This window comes from Callospermophilus lateralis, chromosome 1, assembly GCF_048772815.1.
Source record: "Callospermophilus lateralis isolate mCalLat2 chromosome 1, mCalLat2.hap1, whole genome shotgun sequence".
NCBI lineage: Eukaryota > Metazoa > Chordata > Mammalia > Rodentia > Sciuridae > Callospermophilus > Callospermophilus lateralis.
In genome coordinates this window covers 25142598-25161667 of record NC_135305.1, presented here as the reverse complement: position 1 = coordinate 25161667, position 19070 = coordinate 25142598, and the positions used below count along the sequence as shown (strand labels likewise).

General features: G+C 40.3%; 1 long non-coding RNA gene across 1 annotated transcript; it reads left to right on the top strand.

Moving 5' to 3' along the window:
* The first annotated feature begins 1105 nt into the window (after nt 1–1105).
* LOC143403036 (uncharacterized) lies at nt 1106–2924 on the top strand. The gene is made up of 3 exons (XR_013091808.2): nt 1106–1336; nt 2024–2079; nt 2860–2924. It is a non-coding gene; the product is annotated as an uncharacterized LOC143403036 (long non-coding RNA).
* Nucleotides 2925–19070: the final 16146 nt, after the last annotated feature.

The following is a 19070-nucleotide window of genomic DNA, read 5'->3' as shown; positions in this document are numbered from 1 at the left end:
GGTTCAGTCTGGCCACCACTCCACCTTGTGCCTTTCAACCCAAACAAGGAAGGTGTGAATAGAAATGCGTTTCAGAGACCAAGAAAGTAGAAGCAGGGTGTGGGAACACCCCTGGGGTGCACATGTGGCCTCCAGCAAGGCTCTTCTTCTCTTCTGTACTTTTGCATGCACTGATCTACTGGGACTAGGACCTCATCTGCAGTATCTTAGGGATGGCAAGACCTGATAGGTGCTTGTACAGAAGTCTCCAATCCTATCCATAAAGGAAGTCATTTCTGTGACTTTAAGGATCCTGCTCAGCAACCCTTAGGTAAGTGGATTTGTTCTTGACTATTCCAGGCTTTCCCAAGGTGGGGAATTTCCCCCCACATTGTGGTCCCTTTCCAGGCAGAACTCTAGGACTGGAGAATTCTGCACCTGTTCCCACAGGAGAGAAAAAAAATTAGTTTTATTCACCTTTGTTTTTTGTATGCTTTAAAAATTCATCTATTGACACATATTTACAACAAACATTGAAAGGGTTCATGTTATATCTTCATTCATACAGAGTGCATTGGTCACTTCCACCAACTTGTCTTCCATCTTATCCTCACCCTTTCCTAGACCCTAATAATCCCTACTCTACATTCAAGTAAACTTTTTGTTTATACAATTCTACATTTCAGAGAGAACATAGCATAATTGTAGCTGTTTTCCTAACAACTGCCGAGGTAAGCACTCTGAATATGCATAAGTGAATAATAATGCAGAGTTGTTGACATTGAAGGTAAAAGGATCATTAAACAGAGGAGCCTGTGTTTCTATAAGATGTAAAATATATATGCTTCTAATACTTTTTTAATAACCAATTTCTGATAACTAGGCAACTGTGAGCCATACCTGTAATCATACCTATTAAGGAGCCTGAGGTGGGATGGCTGAGTTTTAGAAAGCCTGGGAAATTTAGGAAGACTCTGTCTCTCAAAGAAAATACCATTAAAGGGGTCTGATGGAAGAACGTGAAAAATTCTTATACATTATGGAGATGTTATAAAGGGCCACAGTTATGCATTTGTTCTTCATTGGGCTTATGCTTCTAGGATAATAAATAATATGGTCATATAAGAATGATTTAACCTTTACAAAGGTTATTTGTTTTACTATGTCTCAGGAACTATTGTTACTTTGCTCATATTTCCTTTTTTCTTTTTCAGCACTGGGAATTGAAGCCAGGTCACTGGAACAAAGCTACATCCCCGGGCTTTTTACCATTTTGAGAGAGGGTCTCCTTCAGTTGCTCACCTGACCTCAAACTTTCATTCCTTCTACCTCAGCCTCCTAGTTGCTGAAATTACAGGTATGTGACACAACTATGCCGGACTGACCTGTGGTTTCTTTCAATCCTAAAACATAATTTTAAAAATCAACAATTTTGTTCTCACTTCACAGATTGAACAGTGTCCACCAGCTGTGCCTTAAAATTTTTAAATTTAAAATGACACTTTAATCTATTAAAGGTTGAGACAAGAATTTAAATCTGAACCGTATTTGTTTATTTGATATTTGAAGTCTATAGCTTTCCATCCCTTTCCCCCGCCCCCAACCTCTCTCTTCCCCTTAGTCCTCATAATTTAGGAATTAATCAGTAGGGAAACAAAACAGGTAGCTCAGAATTCCAGTCAAGACTGGAGAATTGATGTCCATCTTTTCTCCAAACAGGCCTCTCTATGGAGGACTTAGCTGCAGCATTACCTATGGTTTGATTTGGGATAATGAATTAAGCCTTTGTAGAAGCAGAGGTACATGCCCTGAAGAAGCACTGTGAACATGGGATTTCACATATACAAAGGAAACAGAGAGTAGGAAACAGAGAGTCTGGCATATCATAATGAGTAAGCCTTTGTGAAATATTTTAACCTTAATCTATTTAATCTAATTATTTAATTAGTTAATCTAATTAATTACTGATACAAATTAGATTTATTATAATTGCATCCCAGATGATTGCTCTTCCTTTTTTCTTTTTTTAATTTGTTTTTCCCAGATATCCAGGAAAGTGAATATGATTGCTTTTCAGCTGAAGTTATCAGACACAACCTTGTAAGCAATTTGCTGCCAAGAGTACCATCATCACCCAACATAATGAACTCTACCTTGAAATTGTGCAAGAGGGCCATCAGTAAACACCAAATGCTGAGCAGCCACCCAATCCAATCCTTTGCCTCCTCTCCCAGCCTTGCCACTGCCTCTTCTAGAGGACAAAGTCATGGACCATTCACTCCTTGTGAAGCAGGCTCTGGAATCTGCAGAGGTGGCAGTAAGATCCCAGTTGCCTTTGTCACTGAGCTTAGAAAATTCTGGGCATTGGTTCCCCCTTTTCCCCCTTCTGTCCTCAGATGGGAGAACCCTGGTGGGAAAGCCTATATTTCCATTGGAAACTGCTCTCAAGGCCATGAGGACCGCTATATTGGGTATGCCTCCACCTGGACACTTGCTTAGAGCCCACACACCATAGAAGCATCCCTGTTCTACCTTCCTGCCTTTCCAGAACCCTGTGCCCATGACACCAAAGAACTCAAATTCATCCTCAGGAGAGTGCCATGCTGCAAAGCAACCAAGTCACCTGCCCTGGCAGTTTCTGTTGGTCAAATCCGTAGTCTTAGAGACAGGCTCCCCAGAGACATGCAGACTTTTAATCCTGACCCATAACCACCGAGTCCTAGTAGTACTGAGTGGTCAGACTGGTAGATTTTATTTCAACTTCTGTTGCCGAAAAATGTAAGATGTATCACTTACCAAAGTCTCCTTGTTTACTTTCTAACAGGCAATTGATGTTATTTTTAGAGACCCTCATAAATATTTGATTCCATGGCTCAACAGGAGACAGAATGAAGAGAGAAGAGAGGATGTAGGAGTGCTACAAGGGATGGGAGACAGAGCTCCGATTCTGAGCTGTGCTGTGGACTTCACATCAGAGCCTTAGAGAAGGTCTCCTTTGGTGCACAGAGGTGTGTAAAGTATCCAGGGAAAGGAATGCAAAGGAGTCCCAAATGTTGGCCTCAAACGAATCTTTCCAAGTATAAGAAAGAATGTATGGAATGGCAGGAGTTCCTTAGCTGGGAAGTCTGTCTCTTTGCACAATATTTGTATCCAGTTTAATACCAACCAGGGAGAGGAGGTCATGGAAGGCAGAATGTCTGCCTCTGGTCCCAGGATCCCTGTGGTAATAATTTAACATATATAGAAAATGTACAAATGTCTCTATTTAAACAATTTATTTCTTGATGAAAAGGGGTATACAAAAGAAAAACTGTAAAACATCTAGATGAAATTTTGAAAGACATACTTTCTTTTACTTGATATTTGCTGAAAAAAAAATTATATAAAACTAACCTTATAAAAACATCCTAAAAGCAGAAAGATTTTAAATACTTTTTATGTAGAATATGTAATTTTAAAATATTTTTTTCAGTTGTAGATGGACACAACGCCTTTATTTATTTCTCTTTATGTGGTGCTGAGGATCAATCCCAGGGCCCCACCCATGTTAGGTGAGCACTGTACCTCTGAGCCACATCCCCAGCCGAACAGGAAATGTATTATTTTATGGATAAAACCTAAGTGCCTTCTTTTGGGGTTGTTAAAAATGAAAGAGATTAAAATAAGCTCAAAAGCACAAAGTGGAATTGAAAAGCACGATTTTATTACTTTTGTCTTCAGGAACAGACAGTGAACACACGCAGGTTATACACAAGGGATAAAGAAAATTAGCAATCTGATCAAAAAGCAAAAGAGATTTCAGACTGAATGTCTCTCAAAATCACACAGCAACTGACCCATAAAGAGAGACTTTCAGAAATTAGAAAAGACTGGACAGGCAGCCATCAGCACCAGAGCAAACCTCTACAGAGCCACAAAGATCCTGGCAAATGTCAGAGTACTGGGTCATTCCAAGTGTTTGCCAGGAATGTGTGCATGCCGTACTGCACACCACTATTGGAAAGTAAATGCTGCATTCACCCTAAAGAACAATCTGGCAAGTATCGGTAAAATTAAGGTCATTCACTTTTTATGGAACAATTCTATTGATGGTCACCTGCCCTAGAGAAATTCTCCCACAGGTTCATAGAGACAATTATGTGTGGTTATGCGGGACAGCAGAATATGAATGTCCACTGCAGGACAATGGAGAGTTAAGGTGTGATCAGAGGCTACAATGTCAGAGTTTAAAGCAGCAGATGAAATGTACACAAAAAGATCCTAGTAACTTGGAGATGGGGAGTTTGAGTGCTGATTAGTGGTAGAGTGCTTGCCGGCATGCATGAAGCCCTAGAGTCAATACCCAATGCTACCAAAAAAAAAAAAAAAAAAGAATGAAAGAAAGAAAAAAAAAACAGAAAATGTTAAAATTTCTTCTAAATACAATTGGGTATGTCCCCTGAAACTTTTCACATCAATTAAAAATATAATCACCTGAAGAATGAATCATGCCTCTTCCTACAACTTGTCAGAGGTGATCTGTGAAAATGGTTTACTATTGTCTTGATACAAAAAGCTCCACAAAATCGTGCAAATCAAGGGGTTCAAATTTTTGTGTTCACTTTTAGAACACAAACTGCCAAGGCCATCAAGGATATGCATATCCAAATGGCCAAACACTATCTGAAAGTTGTGTAAAGAATCAATGTGACTGGGCATAGTGGTTCTTGCCTGTAATCCCAGCAGTTCGAGACTGAGACAGCAGGATTCCATGTTCCAGGCCACCCTTGGAAACCTAATGAGACCTTATATAAATTAGTGAGACCCTGTCTCAAAATAGAAAGTTGAAAGGAACCTGGGAATAAACTCAGTAGTAAATACTCCTAGATTCACTCATCAATAACCAAAAAAATAAAAATAATAAAATAACATTGTGTGCCATTCCACTGTTAAAATGTGGTTGGTGTGTCCAGGCCAAACAGAGGGGCTGACATAGGTCCATTGACCCAAAAAAAAATTGCTGAATTTTGGCAGACATGCTTACATATGAAGAAAATAATGCTGAACTTGAGAGTTTAGATGTGGATTTTCTGGTCATTGAATGTTTCCAGATGAACAAAGAACTCAAGAGCATTTACAGAGCTCCTGGCCAGATTAAGCCATACATGATCTCCACCTGCCATATTCAGATGATTCTTATTCCTAAACCAAAAGAAGAAAATGAACTCACACATACACACACACACACACACACACACAGACAGACACGTATTCAAAAAGAAGAAGACAAAGAGGAAGAAGAAGAGGAAAAGGAAAAGGCAGAAGAAGAAGAAGAAGTAAGGAAAGAAAGACGAAAAGAGGGAGGGAGGAAGTGTGGGGGTGGGGGGATAATAAAATGTTCTTAAATTGCTGAGGCTGGCCTTGAACTTTCAAATCTTCCTGCTGCAGCCTCCTCAGTCACTCTGATTACAGATGTGCTCCATCAGGTCTGACTAAATAAACATTTCAATAAAATAGAAATGGGAGGAATTGCAATGAAAGTAGAGAGGGTAGGTAAAGGAGAACAACTCAGGATAGAATCTACATATTTATATTAAAAAGTTGAGGCTCCTGAAAAAGACACTATACATAATGTGGCCTTAATTCCATTCATTTGCACTTTGGACAGAAAAATCAGAGGAAATTTAGATACCTTTTGATGCAGGAAATCTAGACATAGATTACAAAAATTACAATTCTAAATAGCCATAGGACTCTCTTTTTCTCAACACAACCTGCTCCCCTTACTCGTTTCACTACTTAACTATGTATGCTTGAAAATTTAGCTTTTCCATCCAGCTCCAGGATGAATTAGCTTATGGGCTTAAGAGTATGATGCAGCACCACTGAGTCTGGTCTCTAAAACCAGCCAGTCCGTATGCAGAGAACTAGCTAGGTTTAGTGACCCTTTCAGGCAATCCCAAAGAAGCAAGAGACTGAGGGAAGAAAAACAGATGTTTGAGGCCATCCTAGGCAACATAGCCAGATCTTATCTCAAACACAAGATAAAAAGGGCTGAGAGGAAGCTTAGTGGTAAAGTCTAACATTCAATCATGAGAATCATCAAAAAACAAATAAAATAAATAAGTGCAGAATTAGACCCAGTAATTGCATGGTTTTGATTTTTTTTAGAGTCTCTCTGAGTTGCTTTGCACGTTGCCCTTGCTGAGTCTGGCTTTGAATTCAAGACTGTCCTGCCTTGACCTCCCAAGCCACTGGGATTACAGAGGTACACCACTATGCCTGGTTAATTTGTCTATGTTTATCTGAAATAGAGAAAGAATTTTTAGAGTGAATTGAAACTAGAAAGAACTAGAGCCCCACTTCTGTCCTACCTCATCCACCCATCCTTTCCCTAATTTAACCAAAACCAAGGAATTTCCAAAATGCCTTCAGGATTGGTCCATTTGCACCTTAATCCTATCAGGTTCTTCAATCAATTTATGATGCAAATGAATGTCCCTCCCACATGATTGGGTATGATTTCTGAGGTCAGCTACAGGACAGAACAGTATGCAAAACTGCAGTCCATACCAGACTGAATGAGTTACTCCTTCTCCTAAGCCAGGTACACACCTTGGCATGGTAGGAAAGCTGAAGCTATGGCAGTCTGTCTGTCAACCTGGGGACCATTGACTCTTAGGAGATCTTATCTAGAGCCCCACCTTCTCCCAGGCCTGAACCCAGAAAAGGCATGGGCCTGGGCACTGGATAATTTTCCTGCACTGAGCTGCCACTCTTGCCAGTGTCTCCAGAGCTGCCAAGATGTGAATTTTCCAGTAAGCCAACTGTGTCACTGGGCTTACACAGAGCTGGGAGCTGTCTGGGGAACTGAGGTAGTGTACTAACAGAGTATGTTGTTACATAGGAGCAGGGAGTTCAGATGGACCAGCACCGAGTTCAAGATCTTAGGATCCAGCAGCCAGTGGCTGAAACCTCTCAGGAGCTCTAGTCACCTCAAGAAGAGGCAAGCACTACCACAAGTGGGGCACAATGAGCCCTGAACCTCCCAGGAGGTGCCAGTGCCTGTGCAATTGGACTGACACTAACTCAAGCTGTCTCCTGGAGCCCAGGTGGTCTCTGGAAGCTGCTGAAAACCAAAGTTTACATTCCAGAGGAACCAAGAAAGGAAAGGAACTCCATATTGAGGATGCCTTGAAGTACAATGACCTTCAGCCAAAGCCCTAGAAAGAGCCTGACAGACTCCAGTGGAGACCCTCATACTGTCCCTGTGGACTCATGCACTGGGACTGGGCCCTGCATGCCTAGGAGCCTTGAAGTCTTGGCTGTGCTGATAATCCCTTAGTTTGTTCTTTCTCTCCTGAATGATTTAAAGGTTCTTGAATAAGAAAAACTCTTTCTGTAATTAATTTGTTAAGGAACTCTTCTTTTAGATGGACTGAGAATTCTCATAGTTTCTAATCGGATTAAATTTTTCATGATGATTAAAGCCATTCCTTTATTCACTGCTTATCTGTGGATCTTGAGGGGGTGAGTAGAGGGTCAGGATGGGAAGCTGTATACATAGGTCTGGGGCAGGAAGGAGATAATTACCCAGGTCAGAGCTGTGTCCTGAACCAATGGGAATCTCTGGAGATATGAGGGTAGTGTGGTCACAGAATTTGTAGATGGGTGGCCACTTGCTGGTGTTTCTTCAAAACTTAATGTGACCTTCCAGAGGAGGGTAGAGAATCGGCATCAATAAGTATCCTTTAAATGGTCTACAGTTACTTTCTTATTAACTAAGATAGGACACCAAAATGAAATCTCTAGTCTTGGGCCTCTGAGTTGACAACCATGGGATCCAAGACATCAGCTCTAGGTCAGACATGTCCATGCAGTGACAGAATCCTGCTCTGGTGAGTTGTGTCCAGTGTAAGAGACTTCATAGATTGTACTTCAAGATCCACCAAAACTGAAGGCTTGTATGTGGGGTCACATGCCTAATGTCAGTTTGCTCAGGTGGCTTTAGCAAACTATCATCAGCAGAGTATCCTGATGTGTACCCATAGTCCAAGCTACACAGGAGACTGAGACAGGAACATTGCTTGGGCCCAGAACTTTGAAGCCACCCTGGGCAACAGAACAAAAACCTGTCTCAAAAAATAAAAAAATAAATTATACTGGGCTGAGCTTCAAGGAATGTAAATGCCTTCCTTAGCATGGACATGGACTTTTAAACTTTCCTGTTCCCTGAAATACAATAGGTTTTAAAATGAGGGGATTTGGATTTAGAGGGGCCTAGGTGCTAGGTCATACTGAACAGTAGGATCAAGCCTGTTTGCCTTGTTTTTCTCATCAGTTTAATTGAGTGTCAATTGTCCACGGCAGGAAATGGTAGTAGAGGTCAAAGTGGAGTTGGAGTATTTATGTTGTTATAGTTAAGGCTTTGTCCCGGGGTTTCATAAATTAACTTCCAGACCACTCATGTATAATCAAATCAAGACTTTATTGTAGCACACTAGTGGCCACTGACCAGAACATATAACTATTCCCCTGATCATCTCAGAACAAATGCAAGGACACTCTTTATAAACCTGAAAACCACAAAAAGGACATTTTGAGGGTGTAGCCAATACAAGTAAGCCAAGTTACAGAAGTGGGAGAGTGCAGTCAGGCGGAGGAATGTGTAGTCAATCTTCAGTAGCCCAGTTACCTCTGTTACAGAAACAGAGCCCCGTTACACTAGTTATAGATAATTCCTTGTTCTTAAAGGTAGCAAAGGAAAAGAACATCTTACCCTGATCATGACCCTTCTATTTGGCATGATTGTTTTACAAAATGTAGTGACGAAACAAAATGGAGTCACGTTGGCTTGACTATCACAATGTGATTCAGATACAGAGACAGGATTCTAATGGAATCATCCTTTCTTCTAAAAACCTAAAGTGTAAATCAGTTTTTCTTCCTCTTCTTCTCCTCATTGATATTCTTGCACCCTGGGGACAAGTAGAGGATCAGACACCACAATAAAGAAAGGAGGCTGGATGTAGTGGTCCAGGCCTGTAATCCCAGGGATTGGAAGTCTGAGGAAGGAGGAAAACAAGTTCAAGGTCATTGACAGTAAAATAAGGAGTCTCTCTCTCTCTCTCTCTCTCTCTCTCTCTCTCTCTCTCTCTCTCACAGACACCCACACACACAAACACACGGAGATGTAGTTGAGTTTAGAGATAAGGCTCTTGGAACCTGCACCACCAAGGGTGGGGGGGAAACACAATGTGTCATGACCACATATGTCACAGTGCAAAGTTTTCAGACCTTGTGAAATGTTATGTTTTACAAATGTAGTTGTACAAAAGGACATCTTTTCATTTTTGAGACCCTTCCATTGCTTTTACACACACACAAACCATGCCTACTAAAATATTGAGCATTGTAATAATGTACTTTCCTTTGGTTAAATTTACATAAAATTAGAACTCTCTAAAAATCTTTATGCTTTCAGTATTGAAAATGATGGGAAGAAATACAAAACATAGCACATGATAAAAAACTTTATGTGGGCAAAAATAAAATAATAGATAAAAAAGAAAGAAACTGGCATTTAAAAGTGTTGGGGTTTATTTGTTTTGTTTTTTGTTTTTTGTTTTTCTCTTGGAACCTGGGTTTGAACCTGGGGCACTTTAGCACTGAGCTACATCTCCTGCTTTTTTTATATTTGAAGAGATTCTCACTAAGTTGCTTGTGGCCTCATTAAATTACTGAGGATAGCCTGGAACTTGTGATCCTCTTTTCTCAACATCCTGAGTAGCTGGAATTACAGACATTTTAGGGGGTGATAATTGGCAGTTGCATAGAAGTAGTACACAAAGCTGGTAGACTTTCTCAGTCACGAACACTATTTCAAAATATTACATTTAGATGAATGGTGATTTAAAAAAATTAAGGCATGACACTCCTTGGAGATTCATTTTCTATATGGTATTGTTTTTCTGAAATACAATCAAAGTCACATGATCTTGAATTAAAAATGCTCCATAAAAAAAATCTCTGTTGGATATGTTTGAGAGAAAGAAGTCACAGTGTCATTTTTATTGTCACAATTTTTGTTCACTATGGTCCAAGTAGAAGTAGTTCTTATCATTAGGAACCTAAAAATGTACATAAAACTAAACACTCCTTCACAAACTTGCATCTTAACAATGCATGTGGGCCAAGCGAACTCTGCTTTGGAGTGGGTTTATAACTTGGCCCTTCTAGAGACAGAGCCCCACCCGCTGCTAACACAAATCGCTAGGATACCAGATAGGGCTCACCCACCCAATAGGCAAAGTGTCTAGTGCCTTATAAAGTGTCTAGGGTCCTACAAAATTTCTTTTGAAACTGAAAGGAAAATAATAATAATATAACATTTGATATATAATATCAACATTTTCATAAAACAATAGTGAGAGGCAATAATTTTTAAATTAATGTATTGATGAGTTTTTAGTTCAGGAATGAGTACCTTAAGATACAAGTGTGCCAGGGGATAAGGGTCATGGTGGGCTCCTGCAAGAGGCAGGGGACCACAGGTGTGTTCCAATTCCCCAGCTTCAGAAAGGCTCAGCATTTGACAAGAAGCACAGGGAGAGGCCAAGTGCTTTGGTCTAAGCTGGTGAATTCACCAGGTAGAAAGGAGTTATCTCCTGACTTAACCTCCACTTAACTGTACTGTGACGTCTTTACTTGTCTTAAATCATGTTTGTATTATTTAAAAGTTTGTCATTTAACAATCCTTAGTAATTTTTGCATCCTTCATAATTTAATAGTTATTATACAATTATGTTTGATATAATTTACATAGATTGTGCAAACTAAAATCTCACTATATTTTTGTAGATTTTGTGACTCTTACTAAATATCTTGCTAAAAAATTCATTAATTAAATTTCATTTCACTAGAATAATTTCCTGGAGGACAAAATAGAGAATGAAAGTGGAATATATGAGATTAAGACAATGAAAGTGGAATATATGAGATTAGAGAATTGATTTTTTCAAATATGTTTTATTAAAGATCCTACATATAATGTATAAAATTGTGTAGCATCATTATCTTTGTTTAGAGATTTAAATTCTACATGATTTCACTTCAACAGGTAGCCGTGTTTTCACTACTATTGACATGTACATATATGTAAAATCCTTAGTCCCTCTACCTCTTGGGATTATAAAGATGATTTAATATGTCCTAGATCCTCTATACAATCTATTCCCTTTTGGTTTCTCAGGATAGCTTTGTTTCTAAGTAAATTCTTTTTATCTTGTACTATGAAAGAATACTAGTTTATTTCTTAATAAAGTTTCTCTTTGTGAGAATAAATCTGAGGAATAAATCCCTAAAAATGGAATTCCTATATCAAAACATTTTATTTAAAATCGTTCAAACACATGGCTATGTTTCATGTTCAAGGAGCCTACCAAATTCATTCAAACAACTGTTTTGAGGAAAGTCTTTCTTCGAACAGTTTAAAATTTTTTTTTCTTAGTTGTACATGGACACAGTATCTTTATTTATTTATTTTTACTTGGCACTGAGGGTCAAACCCTGTGCTTCACATTTGCAAGACAAGTGTGATGACACTGAACCACAACCCCAGCCCTTTGCCAACATTTTAACAACATGGGTTATAATGAAAATTTCTTCTTTTTTATTATAGAAGGAAGCAAATCCAGGAACGCATGCATGCTAGGCAAGTGCTCCACCACTGACCTACATCCCTGAACCCTGTAATGAAAGTTTTTAAGTCTTTCTAATATGTCATTTAAAAGTTTATTTCTTTTAATTTCCTGGTGTCTAACATTAGTGAGACTAGGCTCAACATTGCTACTGATAAACTAGTAGTGTTATTGTGTGTGGGAATTTGAAAAGAGTTCCATAATTTTCATCACTTTTCTAATTGCTTTTGGGTGAATGACATTGATAATATCTAACTATCAAAATTTAGTACTTTCAAAACCTTAAAGCATCCCCTGTTATATACTTTGTTTCCTCTTTGCCATATTCACATCCGATATTTTTTTTGTCCCAAATACTCATCCCAATCTGTTCTCTTGCTGAATTTTCAATTAAGATTTCAAATATTTTACCTCAAAACATCTGTTTATGGCTCATCTTAATACCATAACAGTCAAGGACTCTGGCTACCTAGTGTAATCTGAACTCTCTTTTCCAGATTCCAGGTTCACACTGCCCCCAAGAATCATTACTTTTCTGCTCTAGGAGAAAGATTCATGCAGGGTTTTTTTTTTTTAAAAAAACATTTTTTGTTTTATTTTTCAGTGGGCCTTTATTTATTGATTGCTACGTGGTGCTGAGAATCAAACCCAGTGCCTCACACATGCTAGGCAAGCACTCTGCTACTGAACCACAACCCCAGGCCACTCATGTAGTTTTAAGGCAAGAACACATCAGCAGTCAGAACTGGGTGAAAGTTGGTGGGGAAGGACATCACTGAATATAGCTCTATTGCCAGAAGAAAAGGTCACAGAAAAAAAGATTCAGGAAGAGGAAATTACCTAGAGGTCCAGGAATAAGCAAGGGTCTGGAGCTGCATTGGCAATAGAAGTCACAGCAGTCATCCTGGAGCTTGGGATCTATTGAAGTTGTGTGCAGTATCTGAAAAAGAAATGAGAGAGAGAGAGAGAGAGAGAGAGAGAGAGAGAGAGAGAGAGAGAGAGAGAAGAAGAAGAAGAAGAAGAAGAAGAGGAGGAGGAGGAGGAGGAGGAGGAGGAGGAGGAGGAAAGAAAGAAAGAAAGGGGGGAAGGGAAGAGAAGAAAGAAAGAAGGAAAAGGAAAATAAAGAGAAGGAGGCAGAAAGGAAGACCTTTGGTCTGAAACAAGAATGTCAAACTAAGACTGCATGCAAAAAACTCAAAGTGAAATTTCAACCCCAGAGACCAATACCAAGAACAAATACAACCATAAATGTCAATCCAAGGAATTAACCTTTTATACTTGGAATTAAAAACACAGGGAACTGCCATCTCATGTGTTGATTAAAAACCAAACTGCTTCATTCTCTCATACACTACAGGGTGTACAGTTTCTGATGTAATTTGAAGTCATCCCTCACTTTCCTTCTTAGTCAAATAGAAACTATATATACACAGCTTATTGAATCCACGTTCTTCCCAGAATTATATACTAGAAGACCTTAGCACATTCTAGCATAACAGAATTATTTGCTGTATATTCATTACAATTACTTTATGCACTGTAATGTTTCTTTTTTTCAGTTATTTCACTGGAGCAAAAATTTAGCTACATTTTGATATTTTATATAATACCACTGAGAAACAGTTCTCTGTCTTCTTGAAAAAAATTAATTGCAAAGATAAATTCTGCCATGTGGGACAGGATAGTACAGGCTTGTAATCTCAGTGACCTAAAAAGCTGACACAAGAGAATTACAACTCAAGACAAGGCAGGCAGGGTGGCACACACCTGCAATCCCAGTGGCTGGAGAGGATGATAAAGCAGGATTGTGAGTTCTAAGCCAGCCTCAGCAAATGTGAGGTGCTATACAACTCAGTGAGACCCTGTCTCTAAGTAAAATACAAAATAGGGCTAGGTATGTAGCTCAGTGTTTGAGTACCCTAAGTTCAACCGTAGTATGAAAAAACAATAATCAAGAGAAGGTTCAGCAACTTCATTAGATCATGTCTCAAAACAAGAACTAAAAATTACTGGAGATGTTGTAATGTCGTCAAACCCAAAGTCCCATGATTTCAAGTTCAAATTTCAAAAATGCTAGGAAAAGAAGAGTCCAAGAAGGCCATCTTAAGTAGAATTCCTTGGATACCCCCTAGCAGCACAACCCTCTAGGTGGAATCTTCTGGAGGATCCATACCAATGGGTGAATACCAAGGCCCAAAGTTTGAAGGTCTAGATGCTGAGGTTCTTTGAAAGGCCTTATAGTGAGTGCAGTCAAGTGTGTAGTGGCAGCTGTGACACAGACTCGGGTGGCTTGCCTGGTATTCCCTGGCTGGACTTGGTTTTCTACTCTGGCTTCTTGACTCTTTTGAATCTTGACTGCCTGGGCAAGCTCTGAGTCCCAAGAAACAGAAGGTTGTAGGTGGGTTTGAAATGAAGACAGGCAGAGGTGTCAGTCAACTGCAAGGTGTCAAGGCACCCCTGAAGTAGCCTTGAGGGAAACAGATAACAGGGTAGTACCTTAAGATCATATCTCTACTGGGTTCTCAAGGCTGCTGTGTATCTGCTTGGAGATGCAGTGCATGTAGAACACCCAATACACTGGTGCCCTGGCCACCCACCTCTCCCCAGAAGATGCTGCCAGTCCATCCTGCCAGTAAGTAATGCAAGAACAATGAGAGAGGGCACCCTTAGATCTGGACATGGTGTCTCACCACCCAGAATCCCAAACAGGAGTACACTACACCCAAGAATTTCTCATTTTGGCACAATTTTATTGAGAAAGCAGAAGAAAAATGCACAAGAGCTCTGAAGCCTCCATGGAGGACTAGCAAACACAAGTTTTACTTCTAGGTGATCCCTTCCAAAACACTCCTGCAAACATCTCAGTGCTCTTGGGTCCCAAAGGTTACAGACTCAAGCAGCCTCAGGGAGTCTTGCACAGAAGGGCCCGGATCCACCCCCAGCAGCCTTGGCTTTTCTCCTGGCCTCTGGCAGGGGCAGGGGGAAGAGGACTCTTATAAGAGTCACCACCACCAGAGGTCTTGCCTCTAGACCTCCCTCATCCTTGTACCTGGAGCACAAGGGAGCCCCAGAAGAAGGTTGATGCCGGGGCACCTTCAAGACCCCCGACTTTCCTGGGTGTGCCTGCAGCTTCTTCTGGCCAAGGACACCTGCTCCAGGACAGGAGGCTCTGTGTCCTGGTGCAAGGTGCCGTGTGCTCTGGGAAAGTCATCTTTCCATGACCAATGCCAGAGAAGAGGTCCTTGGGGTGTGGAATGCAGGTTGCTGTGGAAGGCGTGTCTGTCGTAAGAGATAACTTGATGCTGGATGTAGAAGGGCAGTGACTGGGGTCCAGGGTATATTGAGGTCAGGGTTGGAGGCCTCTGGAGACCTGGCTCAATGTATACAGAATTCCAAGCCTGTGGCACACAGCAGGGAAAGTGCTGCTCCATGGTGTTGTGGGCCTCACAGCAGGAACCACCAGTATGTGCGGCTTAGCAGGCAGCAGATTTGGTGTTCTAAAACTCTTCTGGCCTCCAATGAGTTTCTAACCACAGACTGGGAATAAGGGTGGTGCTTGCTTTAATCCTGAAATAAAATCCCACCAGAAAGCTCAATTAATGAGATTAACAGCAATAACAATTATCCATTAGTCACTGTAATAGGAAGTCTTGCTCCATACAAGACACTGAAATATAGACATTTTTCTTCTGTCTTTAGAAGGGTTGTCAACACAATACATGGATAATCACAACATGTTTTGGTTGTGACCTTTTTCCTTCCTGAACTCTGCCTGTGTGATAGAATACTTGTGACCAGGAGTACTTCCAAAAAAACAATATAAACTGGAAAATGAACTTTGGTTTTCAGATATGGTGCCATAATCTGATTGATCTATCACCTCATCCCCAACTCTATCTAATACATAACTTGAGAAATAAAACTCTAGGGCTGGGGATGTGGCTCTAGCGGTAGCGTGCTCGTCTGGCATGCGTGCGGCCCGGGTTCGATCCTCAGCACCACATACACATACAAAGATGTTGTGTCCGCCGAAAACTAGAAAATAAATATTGAAAAATTCTCTCTCTCTCTCCCTCTCTCTCTCTCTCTCTCTCTGTCCCACTCTCTCTTTAAAATAAAAAAAAAAAAAAGAAATAAAACTCTAATGATAATAGGAGGACATGGGGCTCTTTGGAGTAAATTAGGCCACAATCCTTCATAAAAGATATTTATAGCCCATAGAGGAGATGTTGTAAAGAAAATATTTTAAAGATAACTGTCAGTATATTCTAAACACCCAATAGGATGAAGCTAAAAATCCATAATAAAAACAGGAAGTGAAAATTCAAAAATTTATGGAAAGCAAAAAAAAATTCAAATAATTTTCTGATCAAGTAAAATAGCACAAGGGAAAGAAGAATATACATAGATATCTAATAACAAAGAAAACACACCATAACAACATTTATGAGATGAAGTAAAAACAGTGACCAGGAAGGTGTAGTAGTCAGGATTCTCAAGGGGAACAGAATCAAGAGAAAGTATAATTATAAAAAGGGGATTGATTAGATTGGCTTACTTGACCAGAGCTGGAGAGTCCCCAATGGCTGTCTGCAGGCTGTAGAGCTGGAGGAACCAGTAGCTGCATGCACAAGTGGCCGAAGCCCCCGAAACAAGAGAGATCAACAGTGCTCTCCTAGTCTGAACAGAAGCTTATGGAAACTCTGGACAATCAGTGGCATATGAGTCCACTTTAGAGGAGTGAAGAACAAGATTCTGATATCTTCAAATGATGGCAGCAGCAATCAAGAACTGATTCCAGGAGAATCAAGCTTGCATCTGCTGATGCTTCCTTGTTCTCCCACCTTTTATTCCATCCAAGCCGCCATCCTATTGGATGGTGCTGATCAACTTTAGGGAGGGTCTCCACTTCAGTTGTAATTGTGCATGCCAGTCATTCCCAAACACACTCTCATTGACACACCCAAAAGTCTCTTAATCATTGGCATGTCTTAATCCTATCAAGAGAATGAATCAACAAGAACACCAGAACAAATCTACAACTATGACTGGGATTAAATCAGTAATCAAATACAAGGTGAGGCTAGGGATGTAGCTCAGTAGTACAGAGCAATTGCAGGAGTCCCTCCCTGGGTTCAGTGTTCACCACTGGAGGAAAAAAGAAAATCCCAATAAATAAAAGCTCTGAACATAATGGCTTCATCAGTGAATTCCATTAAAGATTTGAAAAGCAGTTAGAGATACATTGCCAATTACTCTGTCTCATTCAAAAAATTGAAAAAGAAAGGGGAAAAGAATTGTAGAACTCAACTCCTAATTCTACCTGCCAGTGGGTTTACAAAGAACCGTCAGTGTGTGAATTCAAGGAATATTTCAATTGTATCAATATTTCATATTTCTGTCAATAATGTGTTTTGCTATTGATGCTGAAAAAGGTGAGCACAAAATAAAGTATTACACTAGGGACTGCTCTTCATTTCTGGTTCTTCCTGATTGCATTTTCACTATTCAACTCTAAATAAATAAAAAATACAAATAAAAAGGAAAACATAAAATTGAAGTACTTCCTTAAAGGTGCATCAAAATCTCTAACACATATCTGGATTATCAGTTTCTCTGGGAATATACTTTGCTTACTGTGTTCTGCCTTTCCTGGAAAAACTCTTTTTAATCTGCAAAGTAAAATATCTCCCGGGTCTATTAAAGGTGTAAAAGTAAGACTTTTGGAATTCACTCTAGGAAATGGAGGAAAGGTTCCAAATGTTCAGGCAACTCTGGGATCAATCTACGTGGATTTTTGGCCCCAGAACAATTACAGAAGTGAAATGAGTTTAAGAATACTTGTAATTAACATTTACCATACATTTATACCTGGAAGGATTAACAGGCAAGCGAGAACCTTGTCTGCCCTCTGTGCAAAGAGAATCCCTAGGACCTGTCCCATATCAGCAAAGAAACCCATAGTACAAAGTATACTGGCATCCAGGAAATCTACCCTTCCTTTCTCAATCTCCAAAACAAATACACAAGTGAAAAACAATTTTTTCCCATAATTTTATTATATAAGGGACAGAAAATTTCATGAAAATCCAAGACAGCATAAATTTCTCACATGATTACTAAACTGAGAAACTTTTAAAAAATATTAATTTATTTTTTTCATTGTAGTTAGAATACCTTTATTTTATCTATTCATATATGGTGCTGAGGATTGAACCCAGGGCCCTGAACATGGTAGGTGGGAACTCTACTGCTGAGCCACAACCCCAGTCCTGAGAAATGTTTTTTTTTTTTTTTTTTAGCACCCTTTTCTTGCAGAGGTTCTTCCATTGCAGCATGTTGGCAGAGACCTCATGGCTCTCAAGTCAAGGGCGAGCAGTGAGCAGTCCAGAGCCCCCATTATTCTAATGTCACTGAGCATGGGTGGGAACCCCAGGCAACATCCTGCAGACTTGAGGTGGTAGCTCATAGCACATAAGAGGGAGACTCTGTAAAGTGTATGGATAATCTGGGGATTCCTCGGTCCAAGGGGCAGACTGGACGCTGATGAGCTGGATTCTCAGAGGCATCCTCTTCTCCTAGGGGTACATGGGGCTATTGGTGGGTCTCACACATCTGTACTGGACAGGCAGGCAGCTGTGTGCCCCTTTCAAGGTACTGTGCAATCTGGGTCCATGGAAGGGTCAGGGCCGGCTGAGAAACCCACAAGGTCTAAAAGGCATTACACAGTTGAAGTCCTGGAGATCCCAAGAAAGGAAGCCCAGCCTGGGATAAAATAAAGCAGAGGCCAGAGCCCAGAATCTGATTTCTTCAGGGCTTGGCAGTGCCTGGGGCCCTGGAGCCTTATCTCCACAATCCCAGACCTCCCACACAGCAGGGCAAATGTTTGTCCTTTGCTGCAGCCTCTCAGAGGAGGAAAAGTTTTCAGGGACCCTTTGTCTGCTAATTTCTACTCTTCTGGGCTCCTCTTGATCTGAACCACAAGATGTAAAGTTGAGGGGAGATAGGATTTCAGGGAAATATTTCTTCGGAAGGCAGGATCTCCTAATCCTAAAGGCCAATCCAATGATCTGGGATGTCAGTGTTCATTTCAGTCGATTTCTTGATTGATAGGTTTAAAACAATTTTTGAAAATTTCAGGATCCCCTCTGCTGATTGTGATGGTCCCCAGCCAAACTACCCTGGTCTCCAAGGAGAAAAACAGAGGGTAGAGGATGATAGAGAGAGAGAGTGAATCAGTTAGCCTGGGAGTGTTTAGGGACACCCAAGTGGGGCACTAAAGATAGAAGGAAACAATTTTGATTTGACTGAAGCCAGGCTCACAGGGTACAAATTTCCCTATAATTAATTAATCCCCTGAACCTGGAGTTCAGGTAGTTTCAGAACTTTATACCCATCGTGTAAGGGGAGGGG